The 19,804-nt window shown below is 41.0% G+C and overlaps 1 protein-coding gene and 1 pseudogene across 2 annotated transcripts in view; both read left to right on the forward strand.

Annotated features, from left to right (window-relative positions):
• Positions 1–19,804, forward strand: part of LOC125723239 (pantothenate kinase 3-like) — a 113,440-nt gene that overhangs the window by 20,127 nt on the left and 73,509 nt on the right. The gene's annotated exons all lie outside the window — the stretch shown is intronic.
• LOC125723208 (pantothenate kinase 2, mitochondrial-like) lies at positions 4,616–15,552 on the forward strand (annotated as a pseudogene).

Below are 19,804 nucleotides of genomic sequence, written 5' to 3' on the forward strand. Positions count from 1 at the left end.
TTATGTATAAGCTTAAGTGACACTTCATTTACTTTATTTGCAATTAAATGACGATCAGGAATATGCAAAACTTTCTTCCATTCAATATTATCTACTAATCTGTTCCAGTCTGATATTACATACGGCACTGTGACCACATGATTTTGAAATACAGATTTAACAGATTTATTAGTTTTAAAAGGATAGGAGGAGAAACAAATCTTACCAACAGAAGGGTGTATTGGAATAAGGGATGGAAGTTGTGTGTTATTTAATTGTGGCTGCTGTTTATATAATGCACATATCCCTGATGGAATAGCACCAAACCCAGATACCATGCGGATGTGGGCCACTTCTGGCAAATGTGTGGCATTGCTGGCCCGGTTCCGGCATCGGCAAATAGATACATGCCGAAAGTGGACCACTTGTGATTAGACAAATGTGGCCCACATGTCACAAAACAGACATGGGCCACATGTTAAATACTTTATAAAAAAAAAAAATAGTAGTGAGAAATGTTAACTCAAAAACATATATTCAGGTAAAATGAATACAGTATGGCTTACTATAAACATGCAAAAGTTTATTGTTGGGTTAACTAAAAGACAGGTTTTGATTGCTATACCCATAATTTTTATGAGTTTGTAGAACTGTTGGGGTTTACTGTGCACAATGAAACATATTAGTTCATTATAATGCTGCATAACTGTTTAATAATGCATTTAAATAATGTAATGTCCTCTGTCTCTGTAAAGTTTGGACCTACTTGGCAAGCTTTCTGTGCAAGCCTTACACACCCACATTACCAAAACTGTAAATGAAACAAAGAACATCCAATGTCACACAATTGTTTTAATCTTTTAAACATAAAGTTGGTGTCACGCCCAGCTCCTACGATCCTCGTGTGTGCCACGCCCCCCTGATTATTTACGTGTGCTTCCCCGATCGTGCCCAGCTGTGTCCACTTATTTTCGCTCAGTTCTGTCTATTTGAGTCCATGTCGTGCCAGAGTTCATTGTCTGTCATTGATGTTAGTCGATGTCTGGTGTTTCCTGCTTCCCGTTCCTGATTAAACCCTCGTTTTCCCCCGATCCTGCCTGCCTGCTTTTCTGCCCGCTCGCCTGCCCGAGCGATCACCCATGTTACGGCGATAGTGACAGTTGGCTAAAGTGGGTTTTATTATAAATCAATATAAATAATCAGACCTTTTCTTGGGAAAAACTACCTAAATGATATAAAGCAACATGAGTCAGCACAGATCGCTGTAGCGTAATTTGTATTTGAAAAACGCGCTTATTTTGGACATGGAAGCTTTTGCTTTGTGAAGGGTCAGTGCTGCATATGTGACTGTTACGACCGTCAAGTTATTTCATCCATCATTCAAAATCAATTATGTTAAGGACATAAATAAATGCCGCTTTCAGAAAAGCTGTGAATGATTTGAATTGTTAAGAGAATCCCGGACATATCGGAACCTATCCGAGTTCATTTGGAACATTACAACTATCAATTAGACCCATGTTACAGAAATTGCAGGGTTTAAAAACATGCTTAACAATTAAGCACATCTCCAAATGTGAGCATGTACTTTCATATATTCATACATGCTAATTTCCCTCATGATTTGTTTTTTCTTCTTTCAATTTTTATGTTTAAAAGTTGCTCTTCACTAGTAAAACAGCTCAGTGTATGACTAAATGTCAACATTTGAGAAGCCATTTTAAATAAATAATATGTTTTTTAAAAGTATATGGGTAGTTATTATTATAAAAATTATAAGGGATAAATACTTTTACTTTGTTAGTTATACAATATTTGTTACTTAAAGTAAAGGCTATATTGCAATTGATATTTTTTTTAGTAATTTTCATATTTATAATGTTCCACAAAGTGGCAACTTTATGCATCAGGATTCTGGTGTGTTTATTATTCCACTTTTAATCTTTTGTTAATTAAATTTATTGTGACATCTTTTCAACATGCTGGCATCCTGTCAGGTGTGCTGCTATCTTGCATTAGTTTAAGAAGACGTAAAAGAATTGTGTCAAAAACAAAAGAGTACTCTGTAGGAGACATTGGAGCACTAAATTTAGTTAAAAATTCAGACTATGTGAGCAAATGCCCTCTCGATTGATCAGCTGGGAGATTAATAGAATGTTATTGTCATGACCTGCTCCTCCGATCCTCGTGCGTGCCACGCCCCCTTATTAACCGCGTGTGCTGCCCCGATTGTGATCATCTGTTTCCTGTTATTTCGGCTTGTCTTGTGTATTTCAGTCCGCATTCAAGTCTGTTTGACTAGGTCTGTCATTGATGTAGTTCACCGTATGTTTGTGTTTTGCCTGAAAAAACCCTGTCTTTTTCGATTTCCGTCTGCCCAATCCTGATTTTCCCACTGGCTTGACCCGCACACGGTCGTTACAGTTATTCTTACTTTTTTTTTTTTTTTTTTACACAAAAGGGTTATTAATTCTTAAATTTGATGTCTTCATTATTCCAGATTAATTTTTATAAGGAAAGTAATTATGTTTGCATATAAGAAGCTAGGATTCAAATGTTTAACTGTCATAAGTTAACTGTCAATATGTATGAAATAGAGCAATGGAATGTAATATGGATACAATGTAATAATTAATAACTATTAGACAGAACGTGATCTTGAAAATCCAAGGGGTGTGCATTGTCCCCCAGAGTCCACTGATGAAAGCACACCTTCGTATGGCTGTCTCAATTGGTTTCAGAGCTATTAACCATTTAGTGCATTGCTCTTATGGCGTGTGTGATGATCGTGTGCAGGGCGAGCGAACAGGAAGCGGGGAATCAGGGTCAGGCACACGGAGATCCAAAACAAGGGATTTTAATGCTGGTAGAGCACAACATGGTGAAACACTTCTCAATATTTCACAATACTTCATAGCTACTTTATACTTCATAATACTTTATAGCTACTACTGCATATATGTTCACAGGGTTATACCAGAAGAATCTTGAAAATCAAAATAGTGTAACCAGTATGTCCTAACTTTCAGAGATTCTTCTTTCTTTGTTTAACAACCCCCCCCCCATCTCTTCCATAGTGCTCTGTGGACCTTATCTTATCTTTGTGGCCGATAGTAAGCTCTTTGTGTTCCACCATGCTACAGTATATTAACAGAATTGAATCAATGTATACATTATCCATGCCTATCTAAGGGTAAGATGTGCTGTTTGAATGTGAATATGTCATGTAATGTCTGTATAAAGTGTAACATCTGTTGAGGTGTAACCCAAAAAACCTATACCATATACTGATGTGAGTCAGTAACATACATGATAAGTAATTGTTAATTAATTAATACAGATGGTATGAGGTGTGAACAGCTAGGCTAGTATGGCATGTTTGGTATCAAACTGATGGAAATTCACTCCTGGTTACCATAAAAGTGTATGTATCAAAAGTTACACCAGCTTAATGAAAATCATCAGTAAAGGGGAATCATTCTGGTCATAAATCCCAAAAAGACTGATACAGACCCCCTTCCGAAAGCCCACCGAATGGATGGTCAGCCTTTGGTCCAGGAGTCGAAGTCCTGGTCATCCTTATTCATGAACTTTAGACCATAAAAACCTGGCACCTCAGAACAAAGCCTGAGGAGTAGCAGAAAAACATCAGTCCAAAGAGAGACAGAGAACATCAGCCCAGGAGAAGAGAAGCCCATAAGAAACCCTCCTGAAGCCTGCCAATGAAGGCCCAGCTGGACAGAGAACTGCAACCAAGACAAAGCTTTGAAGGTTACTCATTGAAATCCGGTCATTGTATTTCCATAATTACATTGTTTGTTTCTATTCCGTTATTTTGTGTTTGTTGTTTGTGTTAAGTATAGTGTCAGTCTTATGTTAGTTAGGAATAAATGCATATCTTTTACACAACTTCAGCCTCCGTTCATTGAGTGCTCACAATAGTCCCTGCCTATGTGCGATCTGGCTACATCCTCTGAAACCTCAAACTCGCCTGAAATATCATGAGACTCTCTCTCATCGGCCGAGAGTGGAGCTTCGCTACTGATCATTTACATTACCTGGTGATGCAGCTCGGTGGACGAGCCTTTTAACTCAGGTTACTAAGTGATATTGGTAATTAGTAAATCCCATTAAAGTCTCACATTAACCGACTCACGGGGATACCACAATTGAGTTTGGAGGAGCCAACCATTCAGCATAACAATTGGTTAATAATTAATCAGCATTAAATAATACTTAATTAAAATTTAATTATTTTCAAAACATATTGGTGGAGACATTAAAATTTGCCTGAGCTAATAATTCCTACAACCATCAATGGGAGACCGGGAACAGAACAGAACACAGAACAGGGACAGGAAGTAAGACAGGACCTGACACAAAACAGGGAATGCAGACAAACTGACCAGGAAAGGAGACACAAAGGGCACCATGAATGGAGGAACAAAAGGACAAGTAGAGAACAGAGGAGACACCGAGGGACGAGAAGCAGACACAGGAGGGACGAAAGGAGAAGAAGGAGTAACAAAGGCTGGCGGACAAAGAGAAGCCTGAGGGAACCGCAGCGGGCGAGGAGTGGCTGCAGGCGACTGTGAGGCTGGAGCCAAAGGAGACCTCACAGAGGGTGAGGAAGTAGATGGAGGGACAGGTGGAGCAGGCAAGGAGGGAGTCAGAGGAGGCACCAGGAGAAGCAAGGACGGAGTCGGAGGGGACCACGGCGCAGGTGAGGAGGGAAGAGCAACCGCAGCAGGTGACTGTGCAGCCACAGCTGGAAAAGGTGTAGCCGACCGATGTAGTAAGGGGATCCGCAGGCGAATGACGAGCCAAGCCAGAGGACCCACAGACGCCCCCCGAGCCACAGCCAGGGACACCGAGGGTGAGCCAGGGGGCAGGGCGGGTGCGGCCCGGTCCCTACGTATGTGTCCTCTTCTCTTTTGGGACACTGAAAGGCGAGGACCTGGCCAGGATCCACCACGCTGAGGCGATGGAGGGGGAGTCAGTCCCCTGTAGGGGTCCACTGGGGCCATTAGTGAAATCTCTGAGGGATCCCATTCAAGCTCCTCCTCCCCCCAAGGGGAAAGAAGCGGTGTTCTGACAGTCTAGGACCTCCACAGGGACAGGGACTGGTGGCGCAGAGTTGGGACTGGAAACAGGACAGGCGGAACCAGGACACCAGGTGTGGACGTAGCCTGGGCTGGGACATAGCCCCTTTAAGGACCTTTGAGACCAGTTCAGGCTTGGGCAGCACAGGCAGGTCAGGCTCGATGGACAGAACAGGCTGGTTAGACAGCACAAGAATAGGCGGGTCGGGAACATCAGGTGCCAGTGGGTCGGAAACATCAGGTGTAGCCGTCAGGGTTTCCGCCTCAAGAGCAGGGACCGTGGGACTTGCGGGATGGCATCCCAAATTGCCCTGGCCTCTTTAAGAGCCAGGCACGATTCCCGGAAGGAGTGAGCTGCCAATGTTGGCCGCATAACGGCTGCATCAGACACACGCTTGTGCGTCAACCCGGTAGTGGTGATGTCGGGAGCGAACGCCGCTGGGCTCAGGATCGGGAGGGGTTCCTACTGATTATCCGCGGGGGGAGTAATGGCAGGGAGAGAGAGATGGCTCCCAGAACTATTGTCGACTTTTCTGGGGGCCTCCGGTTTCTCCGCTTCTTCTTACAGCTTATGCTCGGGGACACATCGGGCTGATCAGCCAGCGGGTCTATGGACATACTGCAGTCTAGGCCGATCTGCTGCCTGTTTATCTCTGTTGGACTCCAGACCTACCATAAATTTAGCTTCACCTCTTTTTAACGGGGAAATCCCTCGCAGGACGTCCCACATATGCATAGCCAAGGCACGAGCTGCAGGGTCCTCCTGGATGTCTGGCTGTTGCATCCAGTATACAGCCTTCGCTTACTGTATTCCGCCTCCGTCAATGGAGACGTCTTCTTTTGGAGTTCTTTCATTTACCTGATGGCCCTAATGGACCCCTACAGGGGATCCCTGCCCCTTGGGGGGCGGTCGGCTACGCCTTTTCCAGCTGTGGCTGTGTAGTCGTCTGCTGCGGCTGCTCCTCCCTCCTCATCTGCGCCGTGGTCCCCTTCGACTCCCTCCTCGCCTCTCCCGGTGCCCCTCCTGCCTCCTTCCTCGCCTACTCCACCTGTTCCTCCACCTACAGCTCCCTCCACAATTATTGGCACTCCTTGTAAAAACTTGTAAAAAGGGTTACAAAAAAAATCGATCTTTCAGTGAAGTAGCTTCATCTCACACCGAAAAAAAGAGATACATTCAACCTTTCTTTGAAACAAATTTATTCAAAGAAAAACAAATTCTTCATCAAGAAATAATTATTTTTAACAAAAATTCATGTTCCACAATATATTGGCACCCCTGGGAATTTTAGTGAACACAATGTAACTGAAGCATGTTTCCCCTGTAAATTGTACATCTTTGGGTTGGTTGAAGTGAAAAGGAACCTTCAAGCTGTCATCCATGACTTCCTGATTAACTGGGGTACAAACATGGGTGACATAGATCACAAATTCCTTTAGTCATCCTTCAACATGGCAAAGAAAAGAGAACATATGAAACTAATGAGGGAGAAGTGTGTTGACCTTCATAAGTCAGGGAATGGGTATGAAAAATTGCTACTCGCCTGAAAATGCCCATTTCTACTGTTAGGGAAATAAAAACATGGACAACAACTGAAACTGTTACAAACCTGCCTGGAAGAGGTTTATTTTTCCTCCACAAACAGTAAGGAATATTGTAAGAGAGGCAAAAATTCCCCCAAGGATCACTGGTGCTGAATTACAAGACAAAGTAAAATCTCGGGGTCTCCAAAAAAACCATCAGACACCACATTTATTCTAACGTATTATTTGGATTGTATGCTAGAAAAAAATAAAGTTTTTTGTCAGTCAACCACAAACGCAAACACCTGGAGTTTGTGAAAGACTATTACAACTTTGACTGGAACCAAAATTCAATGGTCTAATGAAACAAAAATGGAGCTTTTTGGTAACAAACATTCAAGGTGGGTTTGGTGTAAAAAGAAGGATGGATGTAGTAAAAAGAACCTTATCCCTACTAAAATTTGGTGGAGGTTCTGTGATGTTGTGAGGCTGTTTTTCCTTCAAAAACCCTGGAAACCTTGTTATGGTACATGGCATTATGGGTTCTATGAAATGCCAGGATATTTGAAATCAAAATTTTGCTGCCTGCGCCAGGAAACTGGGCCGTCACTGGATCTTCCAGCAGAACAATTATCCTAAGAACATGACCAAATAATTTTTTTTTTTTTTTTTAAATTGTAATGCCCGGCTTGTACGATCCTCGTCTGTGCCACGTCCCCCTGATTATCCATGTGTGCTTCCCTAATTGTACCCAGCTGTACTCTGTTGTTTTGCCATGTCTTGTCTATTTCAGTCCACGTCTTGCCCTGCTTTTTGTCCGTCATTGATGTTAGCCTGCTGTTAGTCAATGTTATTCGATATGAGTGCTGTTGTTCCGTCCTGCCCTGCCCATAGCCGTCTTCCCAGTAATAAATCCCCGTTTTTCTGACTTTTGCCTCCCTGCCTCGTCCTTCCCTGCCTCCTGCCCGCCTGCTTGCCCACTGAAACCTGTGCAACTCTGATAGAATGACGGACCCAAAAGCGAAGAGAGCACCTACCGTGACCAAGGAGAAGTACCTCAGTCTTGTTGACCAGGTGCTATATTGGATTGCCCAGCCCGGCATCCGAGAAGATCCCCCGGCGTGGGACCTGGTGAGCCAGAGCTAGGACATCCTAGAGGGTATATCCCTCGAGGAGGACGCGCACCTCGTGGAGGTGGGCAAAAACCTCCGGTGGCTGACCCAGATTCAAGTGTCCGCCTGGGTTACATGTGTGTGGAGTTTGCATGTCCTCCCCATGTCGTCGTGGGGTTTCCTCCGGGTAATCTGGCTTCCCCCCACATTCCAAAAACATGCTGGGGCTAACTGGAGTTGCTAAATTGCCCATACGTAGGCATGTGTGAGTGAATGGTGTGTGAGCGTGCTCTGGAATGGGCTGGCCCCCCATTCTGGGTTGTTCCCTGCCTCGTGCCCATTGCTTCAGGGATACGCTCCGGACCCCCCGCGACCCAATAGGATAAGCGGTTTGGAAAATGGGTGGATGGATGTATTGTCCCATTGCACACAGCTACCAAATTAATGTTACCCAGTTGCCGTAACGGTTTAAATTAGTTTACTATAACTGACCAGTTCAAGTTCCGATAGGTCCAGGATTCTCTAAACAATTCAAATCATTCACAGCTTTTCTGAAAGCGGCATTCATTTATGTCCTTAACATAATTGAATTTGAATGTAAATGATGGATGAAATAAATTGATGGTCGTAACAGTCTTATATGCAGCACTGACACTTCACAAAGCAAAAGCGGACAGAAACCAGTTTTATATCTTCCATGTCCAAAATGAGCGCATTTTTCTCATAAAAATTACACTACATCTGTGCTGACTGTGGTACTGTTGCTTTATATCATTTAGGTAGTTTTTCCCAAGAAAAGGTCTGATTAGTTTTATTGATTTACCATATAACCAACTTTAGCCAACTTTATCTTTAAAAGATTAAAATGTGATTAATGTGGCTTTGGATGTGTCTGTCAAATAGCTTACAGGTGACCGTATTGTGTGTATGATGTAGGGGTCAATGTGTTTTCCGCCTTACAGTAGGTGAAGCAGTCACTGAATTTTTTTGCGCTGAATATACCTTCTTTTAACCGTTTGTCTTTTTTTATATATTTTTGTTGCGGGGAGGAATCGTGTGCCCAACGAACAAGATTTGGATTTACAGTCCTCTTCGTAGGTATGTCTGAAATTGGAAGTTAAAGGTTCGTAAGTAGAGGAGCGTCAAGCATAGTAAGAATATTGCGACAGAATTGTCTTGTATTTTGTCAATGCAAATCTTTCATATTACTATTTTTTACTAATTTGGCTCTCCTCTGCAATCTTGCTGTAACAATGTGTGCAATGCATGTTAACCTTGAAAAGAGATTAGTTTTACTGTATTTTAGTGGGTAAGTAGGACATCCATCCATCAATCCATTATCCAAACCGCTTATCCTACTGGGTCGCGGGGGGTCCGGAGCCTATCCTGGAAGCAATGGGCACGAGGCAGGGAACAACCCAGGATGGGGGCCAGCCCATCGCAGGGTAAGTAGGACATAAGTATACTTTAAATGCATACAATACATTTGCTTAATGTTAGCCTTTAAAATCAAGTTAGTTTCACCATATTCTACTGGGTATGAAGGGCATGATGGATTTACTTTAAAGGTACAGAATAAGTTTGGAAACGTTTGCATTAAAAAAAGTTAGATTTACAGTTATTAATCAGCTATTGTGGACGTGATGGAATTACTTCACCGTTACACACTAAATTTATATTGCAATAATTCTAAACATCATGCTGGATCAAAGTTAATTTATTAAGCAGTACTGATGTGAAAGAAACATTTTAGCTTGACCTGCAAGCAGTAGGTAAAGCAAAGGATAAAAATCGTTAGAATTCCATATTTTGTTCAAGTGGAATCGATGTACATATTATAATCAAGTAAATTCAAAGAGCTTTTCTTTCAGTGTATATTTATTAACATAGGTTACAAACTGACACCGCTAACTGATTTGAAAGCTGCCGTACGATGAATAGAAGTACAGTCCACTTCAGATATAGACTGAAGGACACTAAGGATGCGACAAAACCTAAAAAGGTCAAACAGCTGAGTGGGAGTCTGTGATTAGGGAGCTTTAGGCTTTACACCACCTTAGGAAGCACAGAACCCCGAAGAAGCACGACTGAGGATAAAATGATCCCACTCACTTTAGAGTTGATGTTCAGATTATTTCCCCTTCTAGCAACATTGAAATCTATTATTTTTAATAATCACAGATGCCAAGTGCAGATTTGAGGGAGCTCCTATGACTGCTAAAACACTTGGGAAAACATTTCACACTCAGCTAAAACACCCGGCTAGAGTTCACACGTGAACAATAAAAATGCCTGGGCAGCTCACATCAACACAAGGGCCATGAACACCAAAATCACATGCGATTCCTCCTAAATGACACAAACACACAAGAAAAAAAAATCAATTCATATCAAACAATTTTAAATTAACTAGTCGGAGGAAGACAGCACAATCCCCCGAAAACAAAACCCACAACACAAACAATAATCCAACTCCTAGAAGGAACCACAAACCTCTCCTGTGGCGCCTGGAATCCACGCTGCTGCCACCAATCGCGGACCAGCGTCGTTAGTTTCCCAACTCGGCGCACCCCACCAGTTTGTCTCACAACGCAATAATTTTCCCCCAGCGCACACGCTTTCACATCTGGCAGCTGCATCATGGACTCCAAGCACCACCGAGTATGAGAGAGGGGCTCCTTACTCCTTCGCTGACAATTTATGTTGTTCATACTTCCGCCTCACAGGTGTTTCCTATTAACCCTTATCACCATCAAAATCCCCGCCTACACTTCACCTTGTGCCCCAAACATCAGCACTCAGGACGATGCTGTCGAATAAATCCCTTATTTGAACCGTATAAGGAAGGGTAATAATCAATCTTACGCAAAATGTTTTGTTTCAATCCATTACTTCCGTTGACTATCTGGTAGAGATCTAGTAAATAGTAATCATTACCTGGTAGTCTGATTACCTCCTCTCCAATACGGAACAAAGCACTTTACTTGAGGGGGCATAAAAAATGTAGTATTATGATATTACTCATGTATTAATTAAACACAACCTAAGTCTAAGTAGGCCTACATACCAATATCACATTCGTTCATCATTAATGAATCGAGTTACTGTATTTGTTACTCTATCTGCTAATTCAGTCAATCTTTGTGAAGTAGTGAAAGAACAAGTAATGAATCACACAAGATAAATACTGATCTCATGCTTGTATCATAATGATACACCTTTACCGTTTGTCAGGACAGGCAACAGTGTACAAGTACAGACACATCCATAAAAACACAAACGGGGCATTTACTGAACAAATAAGCAAAATCAAACATGACAAACAGGCAGACAAAAGATAACAGTCAAAACAGGGCAACTCACCGGGAGAGCAGGTAAATCCAAAGCAACCAGTCCAGTAAGGGTAATCTAGCAAAATCCAAAAGGAGAGTCCACAGGAAAATTCCAGCAAAGAGAAATCTAGACAGTAATATAATGAACAGAGAATTTGGAGAAGCTAGGAAGTATGCCAGCGGTGCGTTTAGTCAGCGCTGACTAAAATATCCTGTTCAACTTCTGCCTCAGATTTGTGAAATGCTGTGTGGCAAGTGCATGTCACACTGACTATTCTGACAATAAAGAAGCCAACTTCATCTTGGTAATTAACCATCTGGTTTCTTCGACTTTCACTCAGGAGAAAAGCAGTCTTTAATCTGGAAATAATCTCACATTCACTTCGAGAATTATCGCCATCGACTGATATGATTTTTATTTTTGTTATCGTGATAAAATCATTTTTGGTCGTATCACCCAGCCTTAGCTCAACTTCATCTCAACCTAACGTTCAGTTTTATTGGAAAATACAGTTAAAGCTGTTATTTAAACGTCCTCTTTTTCTTAAGTGATGAACACTCATAGATTTGGAGGAGGGGGGGCGGAAGGACAGGACCCCTCCATTGTTGAGATGTGGAATAGTTCCCCTCAATAATATCATATATACTATAATGTAATGTTGACAAAAACACTTATGATTAATGTAACTCATTACAAAATTTAACGTTTCTATTTCCTGACAGTTTTTACCTTCAGAACGCCTACCCTCCATTAAAATTGTTTAGTCTAAACTCCCATGCCGGCTGACGCTCACTTCCAGACCTGTGAGCAAAGGGACAACAAGGGAGCGGACTGCAATAATGTGAACATAATACATTGAAGACCTATCACAACCAACAGTTAATCAATAAAAGACCGTGTGAAATTGAATTTAATCGTCTCATGTCGATCAATTTTCATAAAGATAATCTTGTCATTTGTGCAGATTGCAATTAGCTTTGTTAGCTAATAGCACATTATTCACTACTGCGACACAATACGTAAAATTTCGTAATACTTCATATTTATATAATGTTATTTTTTTCCGAGAACTTGACGCAGTAAGAGTAAAATACATTATAGAGATGTAGGCTGAAACTGTTGATTTCATATTTTCTGTAATACAAAACAACAGCACACGTTGGTTATGTGTTTATATGTTGGTTTTTATAATTTAAATCTAAGACATTAAAATGGTGAACATGTTAGTACGTTAATTAACGGTTCACCCATGCCCGAATTGCGTAACGTGAATTTTGATGCGCACATTGATAAATAAATGTTCTATAGAAGAGTATTCTGCTTTCTTTGTAACCAAGTCCATGTTAACTTTAAGATCGCTCAGACAATGTTAAATGCTAAGGCGCCAAAGAACAAATATTTTGCACGAGTACAGAGTATTTTGCACTGAAATATTAAACGCTGGATAGGAAATATAAGGAAATCATGGGTGTATACACTGCACAATGTATTGGTGGTTGCCAGTCAATTTAGGGAAATTGTGGAAAGGTTACAATTAAATAACAGATAACAAGAAGTGATTAAAATTTCTAAGCAGTGGCAAAAATTCATTCCCAACGGACGTTATATATGCTAATGTAACAGGTTATTATTTTACTTTTAATTCATAATTATACAAGATTCTGTTTTCCTTTTTCTGTTTAACCTGATGGGTACAATATCCTTTAAACCTTCCCATGATGCACTTGTCCTGCATCGCCCCGCCCTCTGTCTTTTCCCCTTTATAAGGGTCTCGACCTCATTTCCTCTTCCTTTTGGTGTATTGCACACGCGGGAGGAGTTGAGTATCTAGTGGCGGGGTCCCCCGAGTTAATAAATCAGTTGTTGTATAATTATTTGATTTATCATTCATCAAGTACGGGATAGAAAACATGTCTATACATAAGTATATACATTGTTTTACTTTCTGCAGAGAGAACGAGAGGGCCAGAGCATATGAAGTTTACCCCTATCCTTATTGTTCCCAACAGGTATGTTTTCATTTGTATTAGATTGGCATTATTTTCTGTATCATTTCCGATTTATGTTTAGTTTGAATAATTTGCGCGTTTTTCCTCTGGCGCGCTGGCGGCCCTTTGGTGTATTGCACACGCGGGAAGAGAGAGAGCGAGAGGGCCAGAGCATATGAAGTTTACCCCTTTCCTTATTGTTCCCAACAGGAATATTCGGGAACGACAACGGCGTCTTTAATATCCCTTCCTCCTGCACCCCACACACACACCTGATAACACCCTAAAACAACGCAGAATGTGGGCAGGGACTGACCGGTTACATCTGGTGCCGTGACCCGGATCGTGTGTGAGAGCCAGTACAAGGAAGGCGGACGGAAAGCAACGCTGCAAGAGCTGGCTGTTAGGGACTGATCAGGGCTGATCCCCCTCCTTTCCAACTGGAGAACCCTTTCCCATTCCTACTTGTTAATATTGGATCTGGGGTCAGCATTCTGGCAGTCCATTGCAGAGACAATTTTAGACGTGTCACTGGAACAAGGTGAGCTAGCCTCTGGTGATAATTTTCAAATCTTCTAAAGCTAATATTGATAATATTGATTAACAGTTTGAAACTGTCTGGCTTTCAGTCTTGGTAGAGGAACGTTCCATGGACTCTGCTGTCTGCTAACGGGTTGCTCCACATTTGAGGAAGCACTGGAGATGGCAGCACACGGGTGGACCAGCTTGTGCAGGACATTTATGGGGGAGACTATGAGAGGTTTGGTCTCCCAGGCTGGACTGTGGCCTCCAGGTAGGATGTAGTCATATAATATTTAAGTCAGCCTAGAATGACCTGCATCCCCGGTCCTGAATCAAGGCTTAAAATTGTGCTTAAAAAATGTAATACTGTAAAAAGTCAATAGCAAGGAAGAATGTCTGGAGGTGGTGGGTGCTGAGTAATCTGAAAAGCAGCTGGCATGCAGTAACCCTCAGTCATGTTTAAATCTAGAATTTAATGATCAGTGTTGACACACCACTGCACAACAACGGGATGTGTCCTCTTCATTTAACCCATATGTGACAATGTGACATAGCAGGGGGCAGTTAATTCAGTGCCCGGGGAGCAGTGCTTGGGGGCGGTACCTTGCTCAGGGTACCTCAGTGGTGCCTTGTTGGTCGGGGATTCAAACCTGCAATCTTTCAATTACAAGTGCACTTCCCTAACCATTAAGCCACCACTGCCCAGAGGTGTCAGCCATAATCTGCATGATACCTGATGCTGCAGGAATAACCAAGACATGTCAGAGAAGAAAAAAATAGGGTTTATTTATTATGGATAAATTATTTATCTTTGTTTCAGTTTTGGAAACATGATTTCGAAGGAGCAGCGTGATTCAGTATCAAAAGAAGATCTGGCCAGAGCAGCATTAGTTGCCGTCACCAATAACATTGGCTCCATCACCAGGATGTGTGCCCGGAATGAGGTAAACATTTGTCAGGACTTACACACACCGTGCCTGTGTGCTCTGTTCATATATGATTCACATACGTGATGCAGAATGGGACGAACCACATTACTAAAGGAATTTGCCATTATGTTGAGCAAATCCATATCCAGAACAAAGACAGAATTCTGGCTTTTCCCTAATAAACAGCGTTGCCCTCTATTCTGTCAAGATATTAAAAGTTTCTTAGTTTTTTATGTCTAACAAGCATCAGAATGCAGTTACTCTCTAGTGTCTCCCATGATTTAAAACCCAAATTCCAATAGTAGTAAAAGCTTTTCCTTCATGCTGTTCAGTGACCACCGGGGCAACAAGTATATTTTTGTTTTAAACGGGAGAATTTGTTTGAAACTGTTTGCTAACTGCTTTCTTTATTCTTTAAAGAACATAGAGAGAGTGGTGTTCGTGGGCAACTTCCTGAGAGGCAACATGCTGTCCATGAAGCTGCTGACATACTCTATGGAGTACTGGTCTGCTGGACAAGTTAAAGCGCTGTTTCTTCAGCATGAGGTATGAGTCATTTTAACCTCAAGCCTCCCTTGACGTCTTGTAATAGGTAATGAATGTTAATGGCTGCTAGCTTATGAACTTTTCCTATAAGCTGCTAAAGAATCAGCCATTTTGTTGATGTGGTTGATGCACAGTTTTTATTTCCGTTATTTATGATTTTTCTCATAAAGCAGTTATTTATTTGCTATGAGCACCACAAAATGAATGTATACTGTTTATAATGTGCATAATGGTTTTAATTTTTTTACAGGGCTACTGTGGCGCTGTTGGTTCACTGCTGGAACTGTTAAAATCCTCCTGAGCCCAGAAGTTTAACCAGAGTCACATGAAATTCTACCGCCCTCCTGTACTTCGGTAACTACATCTTTGCCATGTGATCAGGTAGTGTACTCTATGGTCTAATTCAGATACTATGCATTCTGCTTTCATTTTTGTCTTCTAACTAAGCTTTTCTTTCTAGCGTTGGTAATGGAGAAGAAGAGAATCAGATCCAAGAATTTTGTTTTATAATAAAAACTTTTAAAAATATTTATGAGAGTGTGTTGTACCACTTATTCCTGAATAAACTAAGCTTATTTCTTGAAGGAAGATTAGTGCTAGTTCAGGGGGGTATTCTATGAAAGTAGCTAAAGAAGGCCAGACTCCACTGAAAAAGTGAGACTCAAACTAGCGCCATCTCCCAGTTAAAGCCTGATGTCGTTCCATTAACGTAGAACGAGACTTTTCTAATAAACTTAGATTGCTTATCTATGTGACTTGGCAGTGGTCTAGAAAATACAATTTAAGCCTGTGTGTAATTCCCATATCTTCAAAGACTGTAGGTTAACTTTTTTTTGTTTTACGTGTGCTTTGCTTTTTGTTATTCTGTAGATTTTAAGTATTTGCAAATATTTTAAATTGTTCCTTGAATGTTTGGTGAAACATTACAAAAAGCTCCTCTTGAGAAAGGCATGTTTTTTTTTTTCTTGATTGCCATTTCTTGTGCCATTCACAGCTGGTGAACACCGTATGTGGTGAAGTATCCAAACCAGCACAGTTGCTACCGTCGACTGCACTGTATTATTTTAGTTATTTTAAAGAATGGCAGCAACTCACTTTAAGAATGTACTGTTTGATAATTAATTTGATTAATTTACCCGTCTTTTTCTAAATTCTTATTCTCCTTGTGTTGCTTACTGTTTTAACTAGTTTCCACTCCTGATGTTCTGCTTCTATGTTATGCAAAATAATATAAAATGGAAAACACACAACTTTTGGTAATGAGCTTAGCAATCAGGATTGCTTAAATACTTAAACTAGTTTATCAAACATTTCTTAATTCAGGGTTAGGATTAGTCAGATACAATAGCAAAGCTTAACAAACAACTATATGTTAATCTGTTGTAATATATGGTGGCTTTAAATGTATTCATCAAATTCAAAAGTAGTTACGACAGTAAATATTAATATGACACTAAAATATTATCATGACTAGCTATGCTGAAATGTACTGGTAAGCACTGTTACTAAGAATAATTATTTGGTTACTGCTTTCTTGAATTGAAATGTGTATTCACTGCTACAAAGCTGCAAATGGTTATCCTTAATATTTTACCTCTTTGGTGGTTAAAGTTTTAATCACATAGATTGACTGCCTGGAACATCACCATTAAGTTCCTAAATTAATTAGTTAAGTACTTAGAAATAATACTTTTGTTGTAAAATACAGGAAATCCCCAGGTTAGAATGTCCGACTTACAGACGACTTGTTGATACAAACGGACTGCCATAAAGCCTACTGCATTCAAAATTCGGGTTAAACACAATGGTTCGTAATAACGAATGCATGCACTGCTTTTTGTCGATCAAGAAAACATTGCATGGGTTCAGTAGTTCAGCGGCAAGAGGACCACTACAGTATGTAGTTATTACTGTATAATTATACTTTGCCACTTGGCAAACTATACTGTATAACTGTATAATGTACTGTTATTTTTCCAACTTACCTATTAATTCGACTTAAAGACTGACTTAATGGATGTCGTTCATAACCTAGAGACTGCCTTTATATTAAAACTCACTGTAGACCATCAGAATAATTATTTATTTGAAACCAATTAGGTCTCAGTTTGAGATGGAGTTATTTGTTGACCTTTGAGATGCAGGACCCTTTAATGGAAGTCATGACCATCGGTGTTAAGATTTTGCTTCAGTGATGTCATACTGAAGGACCTGCATGAATGTGTGATTCTATGGAACAGTCACAGGTAATAGATGTGTCACGCCCGGCTCGTCCGATCCTCGTGTGTGCCACGCCCCCTGATTATCCATGTGTGCTTCCCCGATTGTGCCCAGCTGTTTCCTATTATTTTCGCCCTGTCTTGTGTATATCAGTCCGTGTCTTCCTCAGTTGAGTGTCCGTCATTAACGTTGTGATGTCCTGTTATGGTCGTAGCCATCTCCCCTTTAAGAAATCCCCGGTTTTCCCCGTATTGTGCCTGTCTGCCTCATCCTTCCCCGCTTCCTGCCTGCCCGTCCTTACCCACAGTTCATAACAGATGGGTGATGGATCATTTTCCTGTAGCCATTTTTATTTTATTTGTAATTTAAATGTAAATGAATGCTATTATACAAATCAATTCTTCATTCTATATTTGGCTCCATAGACTGAATTTACCATTGGATGTACAGAACTGGGTACTTTCTCTTAGTTAAACCAGTAAATGAATGGATGTGGTGATATAAACATCCAGGAGTACTTAGACTTTGTTATGCAGCAGAGTCAACTACAGAAGCCAGGGAATTGTCAGTCTGTATCAGAACTGTACATACGTTGCAAAAGAAATTGCTCGGCTGTAATTGTCCTGATTGCTGAAAAATCTAAAATTGTACATAAGTGAATGAAATAGTGTCTCGAGTATGGAGATTAACTTGTGCAATCCACGATTTAGGTTTTGCTGGATAAACTCATATCTGACCTAAATTGTCACAAAGAAAGTGAAGTTGAAATGTAATATAATACATAGGAAAAAATATACTTTTTTAGTATGGAAAATAAACAAACATTCTAAATTTCAAGTACTCTTCATTTGGATTTTTTTTTTAATTTTCATGAAATACCTTTTTCACATCTCAAGATTTAATGAAACTGTTCAAATGCGTGTTGCGTCTCCATACAATAAGACAGAAACTAAACATGTGGTTCTCAAATTTATGAATGGGCCTGCGTTATATTACAATATGAGTGTGTGTAGATGCGTAGCATAAGTATACCATCAATGGGTCCACCGGTACACCTGAATGCATGCACTCTGCTGATCTAGGCAGTGCTACAGTGATCTAAGGCACACACCTCTTCATACCCAGTACAGATGAATGTGTGCATACTGCTGTTTTATGCAGTGCTGCAGTGGCCTAAGGCCCACAACTATCCACACCCAGTGCAAGTGAATGCATGTACATTGCTCACCAAGGCAGTGTTGCAGTGGTCTAAGGCACACACCTTGATGGACTAAGGTCGGGTTTGAAAAGTCTCAAGTTCCAGAGCAGTGAGCTTCTTTTCAGAATGGGCACAGGACAGGGACCCGCAAAGTAGCATCCTGCTACAGTGCAGTCAAAAACTAAAGGGCTGAAAGACCACCTTTAAATCTGAAGAGTACAAACAGTTACACTACTATATTGTGCCAGTATCATACTGTATGCATATGGACAATATAATAAAAGCACCTTACAAAAAAAATGTAAAATTAAGACATTACCTGACAATTACACATGAGTTGCGGTCGATAATACAGCATCGGAGATAGACTGATTCAACTATTCTTTTTAATTGTAGCCGCATATCTTAGACTACCAGCTGTCTAACATTGCTGTGTCTTACAGTACATTCTGGCAGATCTCCCACAGAAACAGAACTCTCAAAGACAAAAAAGAGGGGCATATACACTCAGTTGACACAGTATATACACACAACCTAAATTTATATTGCCTAAGTTTCTAATCCTTTACGTACAGCACAACGCAACCAGAAAGTATTCACAACACATCACTTTTTCCACATTTTATGTTACAGCCTTATTCCAAAACGGATTAATTTATTCCCCAAAATTGTACACACAACACCCCATAATGAAAAAAGTGAGATTTTTGCAAATTAAAAATAAAAAAAAATCTGAAAAATCACATTATGTACACAAGTATTCACAGCCTTTGCTCAATACTTTGTTGATGCACCTTTGGCAGCAATTACAGCCTCAATGCAATGCAATGCAATTTTATTTATATAGCGCATTATCACAACATTACATTGTCTCAATGCGCTTTACATTTCTGCCACGTAAAGACCCCCCAGTGAGTAAGCCAAAGGCAACGGTGGCAAGGAAAAACTCCCTAAGAGGAAGAAACCTTGGGAGGAACCAGACCCAAAGAGGGGGCCCATCCTCCAGGGGCCGGCAGAAGAGTCAAACAAAACAAGATTATATAATTTAAGCTAATACAGGGGTTGAAATTTCAGTCTCGATGCAGGGGTAGACCGGTGCAGGCACGGGGTGCTTAATGCATGATGGCAAGATCAACAGTGGCACAGCAGCAGGGGAGGAAGGAGAGGCATCCGTGAGCCAAGGGCAGGCAGGCTGGAGGGTAGTTGCCAGAAGTGGAGGTAGTGGTCTTGCAGGCAGCAGAAGCATAAATTCCTCGATGTTATGGTTCTCCAGGCAGCACACCCCAGAAGGGGTGGGGGAGGAAGTAAGAAAATAGTGTATTAGCCAGAGTTGAGGAAACTAGAGGCAGTG

This window comes from Brienomyrus brachyistius, unplaced genomic scaffold, assembly GCF_023856365.1.
Source record: "Brienomyrus brachyistius isolate T26 unplaced genomic scaffold, BBRACH_0.4 scaffold46, whole genome shotgun sequence".
Taxonomy (NCBI): Eukaryota; Metazoa; Chordata; class Actinopteri; order Osteoglossiformes; family Mormyridae; genus Brienomyrus; species Brienomyrus brachyistius.